This window comes from Rhinolophus sinicus, linkage group LG05, assembly GCF_036562045.2.
Source record: "Rhinolophus sinicus isolate RSC01 linkage group LG05, ASM3656204v1, whole genome shotgun sequence".
Lineage (NCBI taxonomy): Eukaryota > Metazoa > Chordata > Mammalia > Chiroptera > Rhinolophidae > Rhinolophus > Rhinolophus sinicus.
Genome location: NC_133755.1, coordinates 56,353,246 through 56,379,669, shown reverse-complemented (window position 1 = coordinate 56,379,669; position 26,424 = coordinate 56,353,246). Strand labels below are relative to the sequence as shown.

Genomic DNA, 26,424 nt, shown 5'->3' with positions numbered 1-26,424 from the left:
GAGTGCAGGATGGAAGTTGTGTTGCCTTTTTCTAACTTAGAATTTACACAATGTCACTTCTGACACAGTCTAGTCATTAGAAATGAGTTGATAAGCTAGTCCATATTCCAAGGACTCACATATTTTGTGAAAGGAGACAAAGAATTTGATATTTAAAACAACCTCAATGTTCAGAACTTTGAAGGGTAAATGACACAATTTGATAGAAATTTCTACCAGATAGTAGAAAGGTAACGAAAACGATGTGTTTGTGTTTGTTACCAGCGTATGGGAAAAGGATATCTAGCTAGTAATTACAACCTAATTTAAATTTGGGGCTATATTTTAGTTGTCATTTATTGATTATAATTTGCTGCTATAGTTACAATGAAATTAATAACTATATCAACTCTAAATTATAACTAAGGCTTGTTATTACACATTTTTTACCAGTCTTTCCATGTATGAGTATTAATTTTTCTCTATCAATTGGTGTAAATGCTCTTGTAAGTTAATTTTAAGGAAAGTAAACAGGTTCATATTTTTCTTGAGCCCAACTTACTTTGAGTGGCTTTTATCTTCAAAGATAATATGACTGCACAGAAATTAGCTGGTCATAAGTTTTTATTTTTTTAACATTAAATTACTGATGATGCTGTTACTTTACATTTTTTCCATCATTTTGAGGTTAAACAGAAAATGTGAGAAACAGTATATTTGTTATTGTTATTATAAAGTTAATTGCTTTTTTTAAATTTGCCTTTGTATATTTTATGGGATGAGATTTCTCCCCAGCTCCTGTGTGCTTACATGTAGGTGTTTAAAGAATGATGTTACATGAACCATCATGAATCCTTTCATTGTACATGCAATGCATGTTTTTTGTTGTTGTTGTTGTTTTTGTTTTTTGGTGTAAAAAACATATCTACCCTGTAATTTTGGCTACCACTTACACCCTATTTGTTTTGGTCTATCAGTAATCTGCATTTTATATCACCAATTTACAACCTTGTATCTTTTATTTGCTAATTTTTATCTTGTCCTGTGAATTTTGGGAAAGCTGTTTACAGTGTTCCCCATATCACCTAATCAATAGTGTAATCTTCTGAGAACTTAAAATTATTTCCTAAACATTAGGAACTATTTCCTAATCCATCCATGGGATGGATTATTTTCGGAATTAATATCTTCCTTTAACTCTTTTTTATATTGTTCAATGTATTTGATTCTGCATTATACTTCCATGGGTTACAAGTTGTAACCATGTTTTTTGTTTGTTTGATTTTTGTTTTCTTTTAATATTATTTAAATTGTAATCTTTCCAACATTGTTTATGAAGAGATGGGATATGTTAACTATATCTCTGTCCTTGTGACAGTACCACCTTGACTGGAATAATGTAATTTGTAGTAGGTTTTGACATTGGGAAATGAGAGTTTTCCAACTTTATTTTTCTTTTTCATTATTGTTGCTATTCTGGGTCCCTTAAATTTTCATAGGTTCAGGTTATAAATTTCTGTGGGGAAAAAGAAAAAAAGTCCAGGTAGAATTTCTGTAGGGAATGAGTTGAATCTGAAAATCAATCTGGGGACTATTGATATCTTAATATTAAATTCCCAATACACAAATATAGGATACCTTTCCATTTATGTTAAGTCTTTCTTAATCTCAAAGATGTTTTAGAGTTTTCAGCATACAAGTGTTGGACTACTTTTACGAAATTTATTCTTGAACATTATTTTCTTTCATATGCTCTTGTAAATAGAGTTGTTTTCTTAATCTTATTTTTTGATTGTTCATTGCTACTGTATAGAAAATTGGTATTTTATATTGATTTTGTATCCTATAATCTTGCTAAAGTCTTTTATTACTTCTAATAGTTGTGTGTGTCTGTGTGTGTGTGTGTGCTCGTGTGAAATCATTAGGAATTCCTGTATACAATAGCATGTCACTTGTAAATATAAGTATTTTTTTTTTATATTTGGCAAGACATAATTCTCATATTTTTCCTTTATTAGACATGCTTTACTTTAGTTCTCGAAAGTTATTGATAGAAGCTCATATAAATCATTGTCAAGTCAATTTAACATCCGGGTTTTCTGAGGGATGGTTTCATCATTCCATTTTTCTCCTATGTATGTACTATACTTTTGTGATTCTTTACAAGTCTCATAATTTTTATTGAAAACCGGACATTGGGGAGAGATGTCATCAAAATGGCAGCGTGAGGTGAGCCTCTGGAAATCTCCCCTGGAATTTACAACAAATTGAACCCCTATAACTCCACAAAGGACTCCCTGAACAGCAGACAGGCAAGACGAAGCGCCCACTACTGAATTCACCTACAGGTGGGCAAATTGCACAAGCAGGGGAGGAGGGAAGGGACAAGTGTGGAGACGGAGCCGTGCAGGCGCAGGATGCAGACCTAGCTCAGTGCTCCGAGCTCGCTGTATCCTGGAACTACCGCAGCTGCGGGAGAGGGAAGAACTTGGACTGCTAGTGCTCCGTCTATGGCCCACAGGCCTGAGGGAACAGCATATAACATGGTTGAACCCAATGCTCATGGCAGAGACCTCGGAGCAAAGACTGAGGGAAGAAGGCTGAAAACGGTGGTTTAAGCCCTCATTGCCGCAGAAAAAAGGAAGCCTTAGGCACAGAGACCAGCTGCTCCCTTCCTACCCTCCCAGAGCTCACCCTGCCCCCCCTGCCCAGTGCTAGAAGTGGAACAGTAGCAGTGTCAGATCAAAAGAACAGAATATTTGCAGTTCTGAGAACTGTGGTCTGTAGACACAGATTTCCAGCATAACTAGTTCTGGCGAAGGGGGGGGGGGAGCTGTGAAAGCAGGACAGGCTACGGTGGTGGTCACTGCCATTGATCTAGGCCAATTCTCACAACTCACCGAGTCCCTGTCCCTACCTATCTGGGCGGATCCCTGCAGGAGAAAACAGAGCTGATGAAATACCAGGCTCTGAATCTGGTGCAGAAAGAGTTTTGGAACTTCAAAAGTTCTCCACATGCCCACAGGGATGTGGTGCCCTATGACCCAGGTGAACTGTTAACAGAGGAGAAGAATGCCTTCCAGGGAATCCCCCCATTGTGTGAGAAGCTGGGATAGTGCAAAGAAAACATAACACTACAGTGAGAGAGAGAGAAAAAAAGCTACAGTCAGAGAGAAAATAAAACATTCTACCAACAAGTACTGGAAAACAAAAGAAAGACCTCTTCCTATCAACCTGTTGCAGAAGCCACTCCTGTAGATGTCTAGGAAGAGAAATAATAAATCAGTAATTGCCATGAATAACCAAGGCAACAAGACAGATCAGAAAGAAAATGAAAAGTCTCCAGAAAAGGAACTTAAAGATATGGAAATATGTGACTTACATGACACAGAATTCAAGATTGCAGTTCTGAAAAAAATTAATGAGATGCAAGAAAACACAGAAAAGCAGTTTAATGAACTCAGAAACACAATTAAAGAACAACATAAACATTTTACGAAAGAGATTGAAATTTTAAAAGAGAACCAAATAGAATTTCTGGAGATTAAGAACTCAATAGAAGAAATTAAGAATGAAATAGCCAGCTTAGGTAGTAGAGTTGACCAGATGGAGGAAAGAATCAGTGACATCGAAGATAGAAACCTGGAAATGACACGGATGGAAGAAGAAAGAGACTTGAGACTTAAAAGAAATGAAAGAACTCTACAAGAACTTTCTGACTCCATCAGAAAGAGCAATATAAGAATAATGGGCATACCAGAAGGAGAAGAAAGAGAGAAGGGAACAGAGAGTATATTCAAACAAATTGTCGATGAGAACTTCCCAAACTTGTGGACAGAACTGGATCCTCGAACCCAAGAAACAAATAGAACACCTAATTACCTCAATCCAAACAAGCTTTCTCCAAAGCACATTGTATTGAAGCTGTCAAAAATCAGCAACAAAGAAAGAATCCTCAAGGCAGCCAGGGAAAAGAAGACGGTAACCTACAAAGGAAAGAGCATTAGATTATCATCAGATTTTTTCAGCAGACTCTGCAAGCCAGGAGAGAGTGGAACCAAATATTCAAACTATTGAAAGAGAGAAATTAAGAAATTATGAGCAAAGAATAATATACCCAGCAAAGATATCCTTTAGAATATGAAGGAGGAATAAAGACCTTTCCAGCCATACAGAAGCTGAGGGAATTTTCTAATACACATCCCTCACTACAAGAAATACTAAAGGGGGCTATTCAACCACCATCAACAGGGACAATCTGTGGCAACCAAAACATAAAAAGGGGGAGAGTAAAGGCCTGAACCGAAATATGGGAATGGAGAAAGTAGGCATGCTGAAGAAAATTGAATACTCTAAATATCAAACTTTCTTTTACATAAACTTGACGGTAACCACTCAAAAAAAGAAGAAAAAAATAAATCTAGTGCTGAAATATATACTGTAATAAAAGAAGAAACAGAGGGAAACATCATAGAATACCACCACACAGAAATAACAGACATCAACAAAAAGGCAAAGGAACCATGGAGATACAATCTTACCAGCAAACTAAAGATAGAATGATAGGAAATCCTCACATATCAATAATCACCCTAAATGTAAATAGACTGAAATCACCAATAAAAAGGCACAGAGTAGCAGATTGGATCAAAAAACTAACCCAACCATATGCTGTCTCCAAGAGACACATCTCAGCTACAAGGACAAGCATAGACTCAAAGTGAAAGCATGGAAATTGACACTACAAGCAAATGGTATCTAGAGAAAATCAGGTGTAGCCAAAATGATATCAGATGAAACAGACTTCAGGGTGAAAAAGATAACAAGAGACAAAGATGGACATTTCATAATGGTAAAGGGGACTATACAACAAGAAGACATAACAGTAATCAATATTTATGCCCCCAATCAGGTAGCACCAAAATATACCAACCAACTACTAACAGAACTAAAGGGAGAGATTGACCAAAACACAATTATACTAGGGGACCTAAACACATCATTGACAGCTAGAGATAGATCATCCAAACAGAAAATAAATAATGACATAGCAGCCCTAAATGACACATTAGATGAAATGGACGTAATTGACATTTACAGAGCACTTCATCCTAAAACATCAGATTATACGTGTGTTTTTTTCTAGTGTTCATGGAACATTCTCAAGGATAGACCATATATTGGGACATAAAACTAATCTCAGCAAATTTGAGAAGATTGAAATCATACCAAGCATATTCTCTGATCACACGGCTTTGAAATTGGATATCAACTGCAAAAAGAAAGCGGGGAAAACCACAAATACATGGAGATTAAACAACATACTTTTAAAGAACGACTGGGTCAAAGAAGAAATTAGAGGAGAGATTAAAAGATACATAGAAACAAATGACAATGAAAATACATCCTACAAAAATTTCTGGGATGCAGCGAAAGCAGTTTTAAGAGGGAAATTTATATCATTACAGGCCTATCTCAAGAAACAAGAAAAATCTCAAATAAATAACCTCACGTTACACCTCAAGAACTAGAAAAAGAAGAACAAATGAAACCCAAGGTCAGCAGAAGAAAGGAAATAATAAAAATCAGAGCAGAACTAAATGAAATAGAGAACAAAAAGACAATAGAAAAAATTAATGTGACAAAGAGCTGGTTCTTTGAAAAGATTAACAAAATTGACAAACCCTTGGCTAGACTCACTAAGATAAAAAGAGAGAAGACACTAATTAACAAAATCAGAAATGAAAAAGGGAAGTTATCACGGATGCCACAGAAATACAAAGGATCATCCAAGAATACTATGAAGGACTATATGCCACCAAATTCAATAACCTAGAAGAAATGGACAAGTTCTTAGAAACATATAGCCTTCCTAGGCTGAACCATGAAGAACTGGAAAATCTAAACAGACCGATCACCAGTAACAAAATTGAATCAGTCATCCAAAACCTTCCCAAAAGCAAAAGTCTGGGACCAGATGGCTTCACTAGTGAATTCTACCAAACCTTCAAAGAGGATCTAATACCAATCCTGCTCAAACTCTTCCAAAAAATTGAAGAAGAGACAGTACTCCTTAACTCATTTTATGAGGCCAACATTACCCTGATACCAAAACCTGGTAAGGACAACACAAAAAAAGAGAACTACAGACCAATATCTCTGATGAATACAGATGCAAAAATCCTAAACAAAATTCTAGCAAATCAAATGCAACAATGCATTAAAAAGATTACTCATCACGACCAAGTGGGGTTCATCCCAGGGGCACAAGGATGGTTCAACATCCGCAAATCCATCAATGTGATACATCACATAAACAAAATAAAGGACAAAAATCATATGATTATATCAATTGATGCAGAAAAAGCATTTGACAAGATACAACATCCATTTATGATTAAAACACTTAATAAAATAGGTATAGAAGGAAAATACCTTAACACAATAAAGGCCATATATGACAAACCCTCAGCTAATCTCATAATTAACAGTGAAAAACTGAAGCCCTTTGCTCTACATTCAGGAACACGACAGGCTGTCCCCTATCACCTCTGCTTTTCAACATCGTGTTGGAAGTCCTTGCCAGAGAAATCAGGCAAGAGAAAGAAATAAAAGGCATCCAAATTGGGAATGAAGAAGTTAAATTGTCACTCTTTGCAGATGACATGATGCTATATATAGAAAACCCTGGACTCCACCAAAAAGCTGTTAGAAACAATCAACAAATTACAGTAAAGTTGCCGGCTACAAAATCAACGTACAAAAGTCCATTGCATTCCTATATATTAACTATGAAATCTCAGAAAAAAAAAAAAAAAAGTACAAAATACAATTCCTTTTGCAATTGCAGCAAAAAGAATAAAATACGTAGGAATAAACTTAACCAAGTATGTGAAAGACCTATATGCTGAAAACTATAAGATATTTTTAAAAGAAACTGAAGAAGACACAAAGAAATGGAAAGATATTCCGTGCCCATGGATTGGAAGAATCAACATAGTTAAAATGACCATGTTACCCAAAGCAATATACAGATTCAATGCAATCCCCATCAAAATCCCAATGGCATTTTTTAAAGAAATAGAACAAAAAGTCATTGGATTTGTTTTGAACCATAAAAGACCCCGAATAGCCAAAGCAATCTTAAGAAAATAGAACAATGCTGGTGGTATCACACTCCCTCACTTTAGCTTGTACTACAGGGCAACAGTAATCAAAACAGCATGGTATTGGCAGAAAAACAGACACATATACCAATGGAATAGAATTGAGAACCCAGAAATAAAACCCCATAAATATGCACAGATAATTTTTGACAAAGAAGCTAAAAACATACAATGGAGGAAAGACAGCCTCTTCAATAAATGGTGCTGGGAGAATTGGATAGCCACATACAAAAGAATGAAACTGGACTGCTATGTGTCACCATGTACCAAAATTAATTCAAAATGGATCAAAGACTTAAGCATAAGACCTGAAACAATAAATTGCATAGAAGAAAACATACGTACTAACATTATGGACTTTGGATTCAAAGAGCAGTTTATGAATTTGACTCCAAAGGCAAGGGAAGTAAAAACTAAAATAAATGAATGATACTATATCAAACTTAAAAGCTTTTGCACAGCAAATGAAACCATCGACAAAATAAAGAGACAACCAACTGAATGGGGAAGATTTTTGCAAACAATGCCTCAGATAAAAGGCAAATATCCAAAATATACAAGGAACTCATGCAATTCAACAACAAAAAACAAACAACCCAACTGAAAAATGGACAGACGACCTGAAGAGACATTTTTTCCAAAGAGGGCATACAAATGGCAAGCAAACATATGAAAAAATGCTCGACATCACTAATCATCAGAGAAATGCAAATAAAAACCACAATGAGATATTACCTGACCCCAGTTTGAATGGCTTTCATCAACAAGACAAATAGTAACAAGTGTTGAAGAGGCTGTAGAGAAAAAGGAACCCTCATACACCGTTGGTCGGAATGCAGATTGGTGCAGCCGCTATGGAAGGCAGTGTGGAGGTTCCTCAGAAAATTATGAATAGAATTACCAGATGACCCAGCAATCCCTCTCCTGGGTATCTACCCAAAAAATCTGAAAACATTTAGAGATAAAGACACATGTGCTCCAATGTTCATTGTAGCTTTATTTACGGTGGCCAAGACATGGAAACAACCAAATGTCCTTCGATAGATGAATGGATAAAGAAGTTGTGGTATATATACACAATGGAATACTATTCGGCGGTAAGAAAAGATGAAATAGGACCTGTAAGGAATAGAAAATATGAAGGCCTGCCTGGGAACATTTGGGGATGTAAACTCACAGTGGCTGGGGTACGTGATTGGCCTTGGAAGGATTGGCTACCCTCCCAAGGACCAAGAAAATATTTACAGGATGTGGAGCCTGGTCTTTGCCTTGGCGCAGTTGGGCCGAGCTCCAATACATCTAATCTCGTACCAAGGACTGGCCCAGGCTCCTAGCCAGATCCAAGTCTAGTTCCTTGTGTTGTTAACACGTATGCTTATTGGCTCCTTGCCGCTGTTGTTAGTGAAGTCCTCAAAACCCCAGAAAGCCGAGGGAGGCACAGCAGTAGTTGTTGTTGTTCCCTGGCCGCCTTGGCTGCTGCAAGATATTCCGTCTGTGCTGATGACTTTACTTGACTGGGATTTTGCCTATGCTGATGAAGGGCCGTTGCTGTTTTCTGCGCATGTTTTGCCCGTGCTGATGAAAGGCTGTTGCTGTTTCTAAGACGCTAATAGACTGGGCCCTGGTAGTATGATGAATTGACTCCTTGCTTGTTAGTGGTATGATGATATATTCCCCTAATACTGTCTTGTCTTACTTACTTTCACTTTGTAAGAAAACTCTTTAACCCCTTCATCCCTCCCGGCTTGTGGTGGTGTGTCTTGCGTCTCGGGCCTTGAAATTAAGTCTGTGCACAGCAATCGATAATACTTATCCATACAGGGCCATTTGTGACAACATGGATGGATCTTGAGTTTATAATGCTAAGTTAAATAAGTCAGACAGAAAAAGCAGAGGACTGTATGATTTCATTGATATGTAGTATATAAACCAAAAACAACAAAAAAACAAGATACACAAATAAGAAACCAAAACTCATAAACACAGACAATAGTTTAGTGGTTACCAGAAGGTAAGGGGAGAGGGGGGTGGCAGATGAGGTTAAAGGGGATCAAATATATGGTGATAGAAGGAGAACTGACTCTGGGTGGTGAGCACACAATGGGATTTATACATGATGTAATACAGAATTTTACACTTGATATCTATGTAACTTTACTAACTGTCACCCCGATAAACTTTAATTAAAAAAAAAAGAAAAAAAAGTGGACATTGAAAATAATATAATGTGACAAACGTGGAAATAAGACTCCCCCTCTTTACAGGGTTTGCTGTTTTTTTGTTCTTGTTACCTTATTACTTTTTTTGTAAATTTTCTGAACTAATCTGTAAAGTCTGTATTCTGGGTCATGTGTTGCCACTGAAGTCTCTTGTTTAGTTTAGTGGTTAACTAATAAGTAGACAACCCTTTTCCTAAATGCCTTGATCCAATAAGTCTCCCATATTTTGCCCAAAATTAAAAGTTCTGGATCAGTATATTGAAGGTAATATTATTGCTCAATCAAAGACACAGCTGGGAAATAATACTGGGATGACAGTAATATAGAAGAAACATCCCAGAAATAATATTGTCAATGTAATCAGGTCATCAGGAAATTTTCTAGAGAAGCAAGCATGAGAGGCCAGTACATATAGTCAGATGTTCTGAATTGAAATAACAGAAAAGCCCAACATAATTTGCATTAAACAGTATGTATATAATAATTGCATATAAGGTATTTAAAGACAGGACATCACCAAATTTAGAAAGTTTAGTTTTTAACTGAAAAGGTATTTGTTGACACCCAATAATGTCAACAAAGCCCCAGTTCTTTTCATCTTTCTTCTCTGCCTTTCTGAATGTGTTTTATTTGTCTTTCCCTCAGATGAGGCTAATGGCCGTGGATAGCAAGGCAAGCACTGCATACTGATGTAGCCATGGCAAGTGAATTTATTCTGCATTAAGAGTTTCTTTCCCCAAAGGACAAAGCTGTTGAAGTTAGCTAGAGCAAAGCCACACCAGGTGGATTTCACAGCACAGTTGCTCAAATTATCAAAAACCCATGAAAATGCTCCCATTGTGCCCTATGCAGTCACATAAGCAAATGGAAGACTAGACATCAATTCAATGAGATTCATGTCCTGAATGCACTATTTCTTCATGTACCTGGCAGGGATTCCTACAAGACTGGGATTTTTGTCTGATTAAGTCTGACTAGTCAGCCCTTTCATCTAGTGTAATACTAGAGGTAACAGGTGTGGTCATTCTTAGAGCCTATGGTATGTATGCAATTCTGCTTCACACATTTTCAGTTGGTTAATTTTTCAAGTTGGTTTTGCCTGTTTTATAAGTTGGAGTGATTTTTTTTAATGTTAAATTTGTAGGTGGAATTTAGTTTATTTTGCTGTTAGAGATTTTTACTTATATTTCTTGATGATTTCATTTGAAATTAGAAAGACTAAGCCAGTGGGTGGAAAAATATACTCTAACATTTTTACTCCTTACTTGATATCAGGTAAGCCTTTATATTTATATGCATATAAACATTAATGTATTAAAAACACATTTGTTATCAATATGAACATTTTGATCTGCTACTTTCTCTTAAATTAGATAGAAAAATGAATTATCATTGATCACAGTACTGTAGGATATATAATTATTGGTATTAATACAATTCATTAAGAGGAAAAAATAACAAATTACTTTTAATGAGTCTTCCAGATATAAATTTGTTTCAATATACAAACTCATTTATATCTTTGTAGTATATGCAAATTAAATTAATGTTCCCTGATGTTCTCAGAAGGGCTTGTTCTTTGTAAAGTAATAAACACAACACATAGATCAAAACAATTTCTTTAGAGTCAAGTTTTATATCACTTACAGGAATTATTAATACTTCCAACAAACTTCCTATTAAAAATTATCATTCTCTTTGTTCAAGTGGGTAAACTCGGCCATCTCTATATGATGATGTGGAGTAGAACCATGAAAACCCACTTGGCTATAGAATCAATGTGTTACATATAAAATATTCCAGAATTATTTTTATCTAAAACATTGCAGTTATCACTACATTAATGTTCATATAATGTTAAGAACTGTCAAATCTAGAGTTGAATTGCATGGACTGGAATTCTGGCTCAGGCACTTTCTAGATATGAACAAGCAGCTTAAAGCCTTTATGTCTTAATTTCCTTATTTGTAAATGTAAGAATAATAATAGTACCTTCCAAATGAGTGATTATAGTAATTGAATACTATAATATAGGTAAAATACTCATTAAAGTCATATCATTTAAATTATTACATAAAAGACGTATTTCCTTATCTTGAATATCTATCTATCTATCTATCTATCTATCTATCTATCTATCTATCTATCTATCTACTTAATCTCTGCCCCTAGTACCTGACACAGCTTCAAAAAAACTTGTAATTTCCTAAGTGATAGGGGAGCTAGGGGCATCTTTTACTCTAATATTTGTCATTGAAGCCCATTTCTGATACAGAGTGTCTAAATCCCTTGCAAATTCCTGGTAATATTATAGTAATGTCTTTTGCTCTCATGAAGCAACTCTTGATGAGATCCTGGATGGCAGCTGGTCACCAGAAAGACCAAGCCATGACTAGAAGCTTGGAAATTTCTGCCCCACCTCCATCATCCAAGGAGGGGAGAGCAGCCAGAAATCAAGTTAATAATCTATCGTGACTATGTGATGAAACCTCCATACAAGTCCTTGACCAACAGTGTTTGAGAACTTCCGGGTTAGTGCACATGGGAGAATGATTCACCCCACCTGCACAGGGCACTTTCAGACCTTGTCCTATGTCTCTTTTCATCATTCATTTGTATCCTTTATCAAATCTTTTTGTAATGAACTGGTAAATGTAAATAAATGTTTCCCTGAGTTCTGTGTGTTGCTACAGCAAATGTTGAACCTGAAGGGGTTTTGAGAATCCCCAATTTATACCTGGTTGTAGAAGTACAGGTGACAACCTTGTACTTGTGACTGGTGTCTAAAGTGGGGGTGGGAGGTAGTCTTGCAGGACTAAGCTCTTAACCTGTAGGGTCTGTGTTAATTCTGGGTAATTAACATCATGATTGAATTATAGGATATCAGGTTCATGTCTGGAGAGTTGGAGAATTGCATGGTATAGGAAAAAAACCCACAATTTGTGTCAGAAGTATTCTGATTATAAAGGAATGAGTTTTTTTTTTTAATCTACACATGCAAAATATGTCCTTTTAGAAGATGATAGTTAATTGTCATATTTTGTTGGTCATTTTTGTTAGTCGGTTTTATATTTACCTTTAAAATTCATTGTGTTTCTATACTGTGTCATGCCTATGTACTTATTTTTCAACCTCTTTTTTGTTTTTATGTACATCTATTCTTGTAGACTCTTCTCCAACCACTTTGGCACTGTGCAGTTTATTGGGTTTCAATATCTTCTTGTTAATACACAAACTGAAAAGGCATATGTCTGAGAAGGAAAATAAGAGGTGAAGTAGAACAGCACATGCAAAACATGTATATAATCATTTTGTGGTTGTAAATTTGAGAGAATAAATCTATATGGGGGGTGAGAATAATTTACTGGTCAAGTCACTATTTTGAAATGTTGATATTTGTGTAGGTAGCATTGGTAACCCAATCAGATGATTCCATGATTTGGATTAGTGTGTAATTTTCATGACATATTGATTAGAGATTAAGATGTTGTACACAATTACCATCGAACATTTTGTATCAAGATATATGAGCTTCCTGCTAATTTAATGTTTTTGTTCTTTGGCCTTTTAAATTTGTTTAGCTTGAAAAGGGTGATAGAAGTATATTCTTTTCTAATTATCATCTGTTTTCTGATAAGTACTTAGTCACAAGAACTGTGTGAAAGATCTGGCATTTTATCTTATGGGCAAACTAATAATTTAGGCTGTCACAGTTTCACAGATACTAGCAGAAGATATGAGACTTCTGGGTCAAAGACAAAATACTTTTTACTCAAGGCACAATAGACAACATGAGATTAAGGATTATATCTGTGCCCCTTACTGACAAATTTCACCAGAGTGACATGGGAGAGCCCATGTAGGATGCTGCACACTCAATAATCTTTGTCATGGCTGAGGAACCTTAGGCTTTTAAAGGGGGTTGGTTGCTAGCTAACGTGTCCAACTTTCGATCCCTGTGAGGGAGGCGTTAACAACAGCAACAACAAAAAAACTTTCATCTTCCTTGGCGGTGGATCACACTATATATATATCTGTCTCTTAAGGCTATTTTCTATAAAAAGGAAATTCTTGGAAATATAGTAAGGAAAAAGATTGTTAGTACATCTGATCAGAGGATATGTAGAAATATGAGAAAAGCATACAGAATTATGTCGTAAGTTTTTTATCTGTTATTATATCAAAGAGTGTTCTATATACATTGATAAATCAATAATAAAATGACATGTAAGCCAACAGAAAATTTGCACAACTCTTGAACTGCCATTTTAGAAGAAAAACAAGCAAAAATGGTTAATTAACATCAAAAATTATTAAAATTAAAAAGTATCAGGAAGTGTACACTAAAACAAGTTTGCAACATTAGTTTAGACATACATCAAAATGAAAAAAATAAATACATATGCTTTCAAAGATATATGTAGTCACAGGTCTTGTATATTTGCTGGTGGAATAGGAATTTTTATAACTACACTTGAAAACAATTTGATTTACATGAATAAATTGACGTTACATAGATAAAACAATGTAGAAATCCCACTTCTGGATATGCACTCTAATTACTCAATAGGAAAGATGCTCATGATAATATTTTTCAGTACTAACAAAACCAGGGCCTAACAGAAATATGTGTTACCAAGGGAATTAAGAAGCAAAGTGTGATATATCTACTGTAGTTAAAAAAAAAAAAATCTATTGTAGTAAAAAAGAATGAACGATAGCTCCATTCATCAACATAAGTAGTTAACATACTAAGCAAACACATAATTATAGAGTAGATACTGTATGTTTTCTTTTATATAAAGTTCAAATCTTACAAAGCTAACAAGTATATTGTTCAGAAATACTACTGTAGTATAATGATTAAAAATCAAACAAAATAAAAATAAAAAACAAAATATAATTATAAAACCTAGATAAAAGTAATGAATCAAGTTATAAAATAAGCCAATAATAAAAACCTAGGTAAAATTGATATATTACTAGACATATTCACATATTTCCAAAATTAGCACAAGAAGAAATAGATTTTAGTAGTGCAAACAAGTATTATTAAACACTTGGAAATGATGGATCGCTTTTAATATCTACTCAAATAAATGTTGAAATATCCTCTTTTCTTGAAAGAAATAAATCCCAATTAAGATAATTAATTATATTTTCAGACATCAAATTGTGCAGTTATAAAAAAGGACACTCGTTATGTTCACAAGGGTCAGGCAATAAGCTAATTTAAATGCTTCCTTTAGTAGTCAGAAATAAGTAACAAGTTAAATATCCATCTATAAAGGAATGGTTCCACAAAAATAGCATTTTATATTGTGATATACAAAGCAGTTGTTAGACGGTATATGTTAGATCTATACACACCAATATGAAAAATATCCCAAATACATTGTTTAAGAAGAATCATATGATGTATACTATAATTTACTACTAATGTCTATAACGCATTGCTACTCTCAGAACTTTCCTGTACGTATAACCCTCCCATACCCACATGAACACTTACATATTTATTCACATCCACTCAGTATGTTTACATATATGTACATACATTTATAATATATATAAAACATTCAATTCTGTAACTTACATCAGAAATTATTTTGTAACATACTTTAAAAGCTCCTTCATATGATCCAGGGAGCCAATAAACAAATAAAAGTGTGCTCTCCATTCCTTCTTTAAACAACTGACAGTCATTCATGGCTTATTAAAAACTCACTATGAGAAAGGTAGTTTCTCATATGAATGTGTACTTCTTTTCTTACCACTTGAGTTTTGCTTATGGTTTCCCAGCCTGTTTGTACAAAATCATTTTAGTTGGTTAAGTTTTACTTTTTACTGGATTTATGTAATTTAATAAAAATTTACAGATCAATGAAATATGAGTGCAAAAGAAAATGTTTCTATAAACACAATTTAAATACCCCCCCCCCAAAAAAAAGGAAAAGAAAAGAAAAGCCTGAGGACAAACTTTGTAAAAACTTTGGAGTTTTCAAATTGCTTCATAATTATTTAAGATTTTTCATCCACTTTAAAGACATGAAAACTAGAAACAATTATAAATGGTCTCATGGAAAAATGAAGGACTCCAGTCAGGTAACAATACTCGTGATATAAAAATGTGTATATTATGTGGTTCAACGTGAGTTATTGTAAAATAATTAAGGTATGCATGATTCATATTGTAATTCCAAGAATTAATGAAATATTTCAATTAATCATCAAAGTAGAAGATAAGAGGTCTTCACAGATTTGTTTTAAAGGTAGAAAATTACCTATACATATATGACACAGGTAACAACAATGAGTAACTTGGGAAGAAGAGTTGGGTCAAGGAGACTGAGAGTGTTAGCTAAAGTGTACTTTAGCAATATCTGAGTATTTTGTTTTACTGTAAAAGATACTATTTTCATCTATATTTATACAATCAAAATTTAGTTTGAAAAAAGGAGTAAGTACAAATGATGCACAAATACACAAAACTATGTATCACATTTTCAGTTGCAAACCAGTCTTCTTACTAAAGTTAAAAGAAATCAAATCATATCATTTCAAGACATTATTTACCCAGAAGAATTGTAGTCCACTGAAAATAATTAGCTAAAATTAGAATCATGTCTTAGTGTGTAAGTAAAATTATGCATTTTATCTTTTTCTTCATGAACTATTCCTGGACAGTATATAAACATGTCAAGTCAGGTCTATCTTTTATTTCCTTAAATTGAAATGTTATTTTTCACATAGTATTTGAATGAATTTCATTATCCACTTAAGTAATATGACAGAGGAAAATGATTTTCCTTTATTTTAATTTTGTATACACATTGCCAAATATTTTAATAATACTGATAAATATAGTATAATCAATTGGTTCTCTTTCTTCTCTCTTGTCATTGTCTCTTTGCTGTCATTGTCTCTCTGAGACCTACTCTATATACTCACCTGACAAAGACTACCATATCCTAGGAATGCACAATAATTTCCAAATAAATTCTTTATGATATGATATGAAAACTTATCTTGTATGGAAAAAGGCTGAAGTGATAATCGCAGGACTTGATTTTGTCTACAAATTTGCTCTGATCATTTTTTTATTAAGGTAACCTCTTGGGCCTCAGTTTTCTCTCCCAGATAATAAGAGGTTATTATAAATAGCACAAAATTTAGTATAACTTTAAAAATATAACTTTTCAGAAAGAACAATAGAAAAATTCAGCATATTTGTTTGATATAGCCATAGTGGAATATGGCTTTATTGGAAGGATCTCGGTTATAGAACATGTTTCTATTTTATTAAATAAAACAGTACTTGGGATACAGTGGAGTATTTTTCATAATGTAGTATAATAAAATATCATTTTCCTTTGTTTCTCTTCTTTTCATGTCATTGTTTGCCGTGTACATACTTGGCTAATAGAATTAACAAGAGCCAGGAAGAAGACCAGGGGATCCCTTAGTCATTCGTGTTTCTTAAAATGCTTTTGCTTTATTTCTGTATTTGAAAACAAACTCTGGTTTAAATGGAAATCAAGACTTGGGACTATAAGTGTCCCTGTTAACTCAGTAATAAATGTTAAAATGCTTATTTTGAATAAAGAGCTTAGCCTTTCATTTTGCACTGGGTCCAGCAAATTGTATAATTGGCCTTTTTTGGTTTCACAGAAGTCCCACAAATTGTGAGTCCACTGGAATTCTGTGTTCATGGAGCATTTCAAATACTATATCCTAGGGAATGCAGACCACATATCATGCATAACTACTCTGCTTATGTGCATGTCCCATCAGACATCATTATAAAACACAGGTATGAAGATAAAATTATAAATTTCAAAATTGTGAAAGAAGAGCATTAAACCAATCATAGGACCTCAGGTAACTGCACAGCTTGAACACCCTTGAAACAGGCCCTGTCCTCCATATTGTCTGGCTCCTACTTTTGAGATAGTATTCTTTGTTCATTGTCTTTCAGGACCACATAGGAAATAAACACTGAGAAATGTGTTCTTCTTGAGGGCTTGCATTGTTAATTCAATCCTGCTAGGGAAATTTAGAGGGCCTGGATATCTTTTTGATATTTAAATATTTAAAATATCTTCAGATCAGGTTAATTATTGATTTATCAGCATAGTCCCTCAAAAATGAAATAGATTGCTGAACGATTTGCTTATGAGTCAGTAACTAGCTAAATACTTCCAAGCTATTGTTAAACCTGACTTATTTCTTCTTTGCCCATAGTCCTCAACTTAATGATCGCTAGTTGAAACAATTGGCTTGTGTGGGAAGACAAACCCTTAACCTGATTTTTATTGATGGGCTAAATTTATGTCATTATTTGAGAAATACTGAAGGGAATTTGCCTATTTTTTTTTAAAGTCAAATTACTTGCTATTTGGGGTCCAGGAGCACTCAGCTTTCCCAGGTCTCCAAAGCACACAGTTCTATAGTTTATTTTCTATCATTTAAGAAATGTAGCTAATATAATTACTGACACCCACTTACATAATGGCTACTTTCAATCACTTCCTCTGGTTTACTTTACAAGACATCTCAGACAGACAACTGCATAACCTGTGTTGGACATTGCATTCCACAGCGTTCTATACCTATGTATATTTTATTATTACAAAATTGTGGTTGGACTTACAAATCCATGTTTAAATATTTTTCTTCCAGCAATACTCAAGAATATTAAAGAGAAAGATTCTTGCATTGGTCTCACATGTTTTATATTCAATTTTGCTGTTAAGAATTATAAGTAATATTATTCCTCTTCCTATGTGTATGATTTTCTCTTTCTGTCATATTCCACCTTTTCATAAGTAATGCTATAACATGTCTGGGGATATCATGTTTTCATTTTATTTAGAATTTAATTCTATTTTTCATTTTTCTTTAAGAATGGGGAATTTATCGTTATTTTGGCAACTATATCCCTGCTTTAATTTTGAAAAATCTCTTTGTGGATGATCTGTCATTAGCCCCAATGTAGCCCCAATAGGACTTTCTATAAAAATGAGAAATAAAAACCTACTAATGTATATTCTGCTACTGTTGGATAAGATGTTCTACAAATGGCAATTAGATTAAGTGGGTCAATCATATTGTGTATGTATTTTTACATCCTTGTTGATTTTCTATCTACTCATTCTATCAGTTAAAGTGAGGGAAGTCAAATGATCAAGTGTATTTTGACTTGTATTTTTATTGTTTTATTTCACACTGTCATTTATTCATTTATATCAAAGTTATTTTGTTAAGTGCAGTTATTTACAATCATTAATTTTCTTGGTTTATTGACCGTTTTTATCATAAATACTTCTTTTCACTGATAATTTTCCTTGTTCCAAAAATTACTTATTTTTAATATTAACATCGTTTTTTAAAAGTATATGCATAGTATGTCTTTCTATCCTTTTGCTTTTACTCCTGTCAATATAATAATATTTAAAATGGATTTTTATTAGTATTATAGATTTGGGGTCCTTATAGTCAATCTGATAATCTAAGTTTTTAATTCATTTGTTTAGACCATTGACATTTATGCAATTATTGACATGGCTAGGTTTAGACCTAAATTTTTGTTATTTATTTTAAATTTTCTACTTTTTATTTTGTCTATTCCAAATTTCCTCCAATTTTTTAGATTTTTTTTTAATTTTTTTTTTTTAGTATTTCATTTTAGTTTCTTTATTGGATATTTGTATTATATATCATTAAATATGTTTAATAGTTCTAGGGGCTTAAGTATACATACCTAACCTCTCATAATCTACATAAAGTTAACAGTCTACCACTTCAGATAACATTTAGAAACATTAGTCACATACAGCTCTCTTTTCCTTCCCCCCTTCATGTTGTAGTCATTGTATATTTTATATCTACATACATTGAAAACCTCATAAAATATTGTTAAAATTTTTGCTTTCAATAGTCATACATATACCATGAAGTTAAGAGGAAATAATCTATTCCTATTGTCCCAAATTTTTACCATTTCTGTTCCTCTTCATTTATTCCTGAAGTTTCAACTTTCCTCCTGGGTCATTTCCTTCAACCTGTAGAAATCTCTTCGTTATTTCATTTAGAGCACGTCTGCTAGTGATGAATTCTTTTAGTTTTCTATATATATAAGAATGTCTAAATTTTGTTGTTATATTTTCACTGGATATACAATACTGACTTGATGCTTCCTTTATTTCATCACTTTAAAAGATATTCTTGCACTGTCCTCTGACTTCCATAATTTCTGATGAAAAATCTTCAGTTATTTGAATTGTTCTCCCCATGTAACCTGTCAATGTTTTCTTGCTGTGTTCAAGATTTGTTTCATTTATCTTTGTTTTATAGCAATTTTATTATAATCTTTCTCTGTGTGGTATTCTTTATTAAATATATTCTGTTAGGAGTTTGCTAGGTTTCTTGATTCTACAAGTTCATGCCTTCATCAAATTGGAGAATTTTCTAGCCATTATTTCTTCACATATTTTCTAAGCACTAAACTCTTTCACATCTTCTCTAACTCCAGTGACAGAAATACTTAGATATTGTCCCACAAGACCATACAGCTCTGTTAATTTTCTGTCAATCTTTTGATCTTCTAAAATTGAGTGATTACTATTTATCTATCCTCAAGTTCACTGACCCTTTCCTTTTTTATCTCCATTCTTTATTAACCCATCTATTGAATTTTTTATTCCGGTATTTATTTTTCATTTCTAAAATATAAATTTCATCTGTTTTATAGTTCTTATTTCTCTTCAAATAATTTCTAGTCTTTCCATTAATTTCAAGAATGTTCATTATTAATTCGTGGGGCATGGTTATAATAGTTGATTTAAAGTTTCTGTCTGATAATTCCAGCATCTGTGTCATCTCACATTTCATACCTGTTGAATTTCTTTTTCTTTGAAAATAGGTCATATTTTTATGGCTCTTTTTGTTTTTTTCTTTCCATTTCTTTTGTATGTCAAGTATTTTTTAACTGTTGTGAGAATCTGGTTCCTGTTAAAATCCTTTGGAAAATATTCTTTGTTTTGCTTAAGCAAAATATTGACCCAGTTAGGTTCAGAAAACGTTAGTTTTTGTTGCTTTTTTTTTTGTCCAGGGTATCCAGTATAGTTTTCAAAGCCTTTCCTATATATTTTAGGTTTGCCATACACTTGTGCAACTCAGTGGTTTACACTTGGATAACAATTTATATAGTAGTTTCATTCTTAAAATCTTTATTTTTGTACAATTCATTGTAATTTGGGCCTCTAGGCAAATTATGGGAAAGGGGAGAAAAAAACAATTAATAAGGATTCTTGTCAAACTCTAGAACTGCAATAGTTCTTATTCTTGGCTTTTTTGACTAGTGGGATAGAACTTTCTTGGGATTTTGGGTGCATATGTTGCTTCTTCAATAGTAGTACATCTTCACAACTGGGTTTTATCTTCTAGGACAGTCAGGAGAAAAGGAAGAACATAAAAGGAAAAAAAGAAAAGTGAATTTCTTACCATTTTCTACCTCATAGAAACTCTGTTTTTTGAATCCTCTCGCCAGAAAGAAGTAGTTTCTTATGAGTTTTTGTTGTCCATGCCTGCAGTGCAGTCCTTCAAATGGGCACATTCAGGTAAAAAATGTAGATAAAGGATAAAGCAGCAAACAAAATAGGAAAATCACTGTTGTACTGGTAGCTCTACAAGTTTTTATTTCTGCCCAATCTGTCTGACGTTGATTATTTTCCAGAGTCCTAAGGTAATTCCATTTTGTAGTCTCTCCAGAATTTTATCTGTAATCTGTGAGGTAATTGCCTTTAGTGGGCCTATTCCATCTTGGATGGCACAGGAAAATAAATGGTGCATTTTTAAAAATTAGAAAGAAAAAAATCTTTACTGCAAAACAATATACTTCTAGCTACAAGGACATAGTTATAATAAATATACAAATTGTGATGAGTATAGATGTAAATGACAGTCATGCAAGCTGTGTAATACACAGTGTGCCTAATAAGTCCATAAGAGAATGCTACCTGTTTCTGATGTCAGCTCTTCTATTTCTATCCTCCATCTATTAGCTCTGCCCTTTTCTATTTTCTATCACATTGTCCTGCCTCGCTGTTTTCATAGATTTTTCTGTTTTGTCTAGAGTGAACTTCTGTCTCACTAAGTTGTTCTTTATCTCTTCTGTTATTTTTTTTGTTGTTGTATTCTTTATCTTATTTGTAATCTTCATTCTGTATTCTTCTGTATTGTTATTTTTAATACTTTCTGTTGCTGCTTCATATTATTAATGTTATACATTTCTTTTTTTTGGAATGTATTTATTGTAATTATTTTAATTTCCAGATTTCTCTGTTTAATAATTATGGTTCATGTTATACCTGTAACTTACTTGGTGTCTTTCTTTTATAGTAGTTGAAATTATAAGGGCAGTAGTAATTTTTGCAAACAAGCTGAATTGCTGACAGTATCAGCTTACATGTCTGTTAATGTGTAATGGAAAAGCTAAATGTTATATGAAAGTTTGGGGCCTTTCAATGGTTTTAGGAAGAGTAACATGAAACTGCTGATGATCACCTCTAGTTCTTACTACTTCACCAGGCCACCATTCTGCTAATGAGTGCACCTTTAAACACAAAGGAACACGAGTTGGAAAACATCTCTCTAATCTCCATAGCTTGATGTACCACTGCAAGGGATGCAGAGCAAGAGCAGAGGGAGCTGTCAATGCCTCACATCAAATGGTCAGTCACACCTCTTTTTTACAGCTTCTCATCCCAACAGAGTTTTGTGCCAACCCTGCATTACTATCCCATTCACACTGAACAGCCTGGGCTGATGCTGGTCATTTCTGTTGTGCTCGTCACTGAAAGGTTTCCCCAAATGATTTAAGGGTGTGATGACAGTAGAACTTAAATATCCCCCTCAATGTATTCTCCTCCCAAGGCAATATCACCTTTCCTCCATGACTTTATACCATGTTTCCTGGAAAATACGACCTAATTGGAAAATATGCCCTAGCATGTTTTTTTTCAGGATGACATCCCTGAACATAAGCCCTAATGCATTTTTTTTAGCAAAAATTAATGTAAGACCTGGTATTATTTTGGGGAAAACACTGTAAGAGTCATTATTCTGTCTAGGCATTTTCAAAAAATTTATGTCATTTCTCACATCCAATATCTCCTATAATTTCTGTAATTTTCCTCAGCTTATTTTTGACAACACAGACAGCAGCTCATTCTATGTACTTACCACCTAGTCTAAAAACTTTAACCTCTTTACAGTTTTATCTACTTTCTTAAGCCACATGTAACTTGATTACTCCAACTGATTGTTTAGGACTCCTCACTTTCAAGCTGCATATCACTAAGAATTTATTTTAGGAGTTTTCATTTCCATTAGAATTATTTGTATTATTTCCATGCTCCCCAGTAGATAATTTTCCAGATTGCTTTTGCATTCCTTTGTTTTCAGATACTTTGCAAATTGTTTTCATCAGTAAATGTTTTAGAAATCATCCCATCTTGATTATTTAAAAGGTAAAATAATCTATTACTTAATATCGAGAAGGCATTAAATTATTATTGAAATAGATTAAAATGCATAAATATTTCCTATTCTTCACCATAAAAAAATACATATTTATGAAGGAAGCTGTAGAAAAAGTAAGTAAATGTGAAAAAGTGATGTAATGCATATCCCACTGTATGTATCCTCATTATTATTCAAATAATATATTCTATAGATGAAATGTTGAGTACTACCTAATGCAAAATACTAGATAAGCTACTTAATTATAATCTTTCATTAAACAATGCTGAATTAGAGGTAACATGCTCACTGCACATCTTACATTTCTTAAACATACCTAAATAATATGCTTTATTATAATGATGTTATAAATGAGAATATACTTTCAACAAAGGTAGAAGTTATAACCAACTCAAGTGGAAGATAGTATTACATAAAATATTATCCCAAGTGTTCAACATGGTTGGTAAATGCAGTTTTCTGATTAATTATATACTATAAAAATAAATATTCATTTATCACCTATGCTCTGTGTATGTAGACTATATGATATGTGATATAAAGTACAAGGCACAGTACTTACTAAATGCTTAAGAATTCAAAAAGCATTTGAGCAGTCAATAAGTTATTTCCTGAAAATAATAGAGGAGACTCTATATCCAGAGGAGATATTATATCAAGATAAGAGGTTTTTAATACAGACAAAATGTAAATGCCATCAGAAAGCTTCGATCTTAAGTTTTCCATCATTACAACATACATAATTATTAATTGGAAAGCTTATTGTTTCCTAAGTTTTATATTTATATATTAATAAATTTACTGCAGTTTGAATATAGTTAAACTATTTTTAGTGAGTGTAATATGACTACAATCACTAGTTACCAATCTCTCATACACACACAAACATACACACATATACACACAAATACACACATATGTGTATGTTAAAGATACATTACAAATCTCAACATATTGATAAAGTCAATGTTGTTTGAAAATGAGTTTGATAGAAATATTCATAGAAAAGGAGAAATTCATCTGGCTACAGAGAGAAATGCTCATGTAGTTGAAAGAGAAACGACTATGCCAAACAAAACAGAAATTCGAACCGTCAAGTAATCTAAGGATATTGCTTGGTCTTGCAGGTGCAAAATCAAGAAAATAACAACATAAAATCAGATGTAATTTGAAAAAGACATCAAATGAAATGGAAAAGAAGATATATATATATATGGAACCAAGATGAGTATAACAGGAAATGTAACCTTTCCTTTGCTACCCAAGGAGATAAAACTTTGAAATTCAGTGACAAAGAGTCAATCAACTGTTAACATGAATTTATTGAATGTCTATGAGTACTAAGAAAATTATTAAGGTAAAGGTACGTGTCTTTCTCTAATATTTCCCCACTCTCAAATAGGATGTAAATATACAAATGCAAGCTCACTAGCTCTGTTAGCTTTCTGCACCCCCACACCATAGCCACTGTGGGGCTTCAGTGAGCAGAGAAATCATCCTGGCTTGTTTGGAGAAACTTCAGAGTGATGTATAAACAGCTATCACCTAAGCAGAGAACATGGATTCAAATATTTTTTTTTAACTTTTTCTTGGTCTGTGACATTGGGCGAGTTATTTTAACTATGAAAATATGTTTCTCTAGCTTTCAATATATTTTACAGTATTAGCTTGATATTGCACTTAATTAGGTCCCACAATTATCCTATAAAGGGAACTGAAGGAGTGCCCACACCATATAGCTTAGATGCTAATAAGATGGTCCTATTGACACCTTCTATGCATACCTTGGTAACACTTTCCACTGAACTCCATCCATCCTGCTTTAAATGAGGCAGTGGAAACCCAAAGCTGATTAAGTTGTTTGGTGAAGTTTAGCAAATGAAATACAACATGGTCTTTGTGTACATTCCATTGAAAATGTACCTAAAATTGAAAAAAAAAAGAAAAAAGTCATGGGGATGTAAAGTACAGCATAGGGAATATAGTTAATAATACTATAATAACTATGTACAGTGTCAGAGGGTATTAAAGGCATTTGGGTGATCACTTTGTGAGGTATATAAATGTCCACTCACTATGTTGTTTTGTACACCTGAAACTAATATAATATTGTATGTCAATGGAAATTGAAAAAATATATATTTTTTTAAATTAAGAAAAAGAAAACATACTTAAAAGGACCTGTCTTCCATGCAAAGTTGAAAAGAGTTTCTAATGAATATCTTTTAGTGTAGTGACTTAGGTTGGTGTCCAATAGTGACTCAGCTGAGAGATATCGACAAAAAACAAATACTTTGCTCTAATCAAGCTCACATCTCTCATCTAATGACTATGGCACTTCCTGGGGATAGGGTGTTTTGTCTAGTTACTCTTTCTGGAATGATTTATTTTACTATAGCTATAGCATTTAATTGATAAAAAAAATGTTGCATATTTCATGACTGTCAGTGATGCTTTATATTGTTTCTAACATTTTATTAATACTATAATATATAATGGAGAAATGAACATCTCCACTTCTAAGGTTGTTGAATCAACATTGGTTTATTACTTTGGGATCACTTCCCAGAAATGGTATTATTTTTTCAAATAATATGAAATGTGTTTATGGTTTCAGATGCTTACTGGTGAACAGCTTTAATAAAGTGGTATGTAGAAACAACAGTTCCTTTGAAATGCAAGAATTAAGCCAGTTTCATTGCACATACACCATAACTGGGGATATTATACAAAAAAGAGAGAAAATTCATAGCAAAATGAAATATAGCATAACGAAAATCCATTGGAAAAAATACCATATGGATGATTGGTACAACAATATTCAATAACAACATTATCTCAAAAGAAAGAAAAATGTAACCATATTGATAAACTAAGAAGATACTGGAGGGCCTATGAAAATTACAAAAAGGCAATAAGCCCAGAATATTTTAAGGACAATCATTTCAGATATTTTTAAACAGATAATGTTCATGTTATATAATCTGATGCATATCATATATTTAAAAAATAAGACAATTGATGACACTAAAATTACAACTATTGCTACCAGAAATAACTAGTATGCATTTATAGCTAACCCCAACAACCACAAGAGTAAAATTCCATTTACAATAATAACATGGACTAATAAATTATTATGAAATTTATTTTTATACAAACAACCAGTTAGAATTTATGGTAAAAGCGTAGACAATTCAGTTAGCATAGCATATTTAGGGATCACTAATAAAAATAGCAACTGTTTTTTGTTTGTCTGTATGTTTGTTTTTTGTCGATAGTAGAGATGGACAGCCTGGACATAATTCAACAGAAAAAGACCACATAAAGGCAGTAAGAAAGCACTTAAGAGAAGATTGATGTGGGCTAACTTGTCTTATTGGCGATCAAAAGTTACAATACTTTAAAAATGGTGTGGTAGATAAGTAGAAACCCAATGTGAATAATAAAGAAAATCCGGAAAAGAAAATTAATATACAAGGATGTGCCATTTCAATTCTGTGGTGAAAAGATAT

The 26,424-nt window shown here is 33.2% G+C and overlaps 1 long non-coding RNA gene across 1 annotated transcript in view; it reads left to right on the top strand.

Moving 5' to 3' along the window:
* The window catches only part of LOC141571839 (uncharacterized), a 163,592-nt gene extending 138,556 nt beyond the window's left edge, over positions 1 to 25,036 (top strand). Inside the window, exons 2-3 of the long non-coding RNA XR_012496896.1 lie at positions 21,956 to 22,098; positions 24,037 to 25,036. This is a non-coding gene — a long non-coding RNA (uncharacterized LOC141571839). The remainder of the gene's footprint in view (positions 1 to 21,955; positions 22,099 to 24,036) is intronic.
* The last annotated feature ends 1,388 nt before the right edge of the window (positions 25,037 to 26,424 follow it).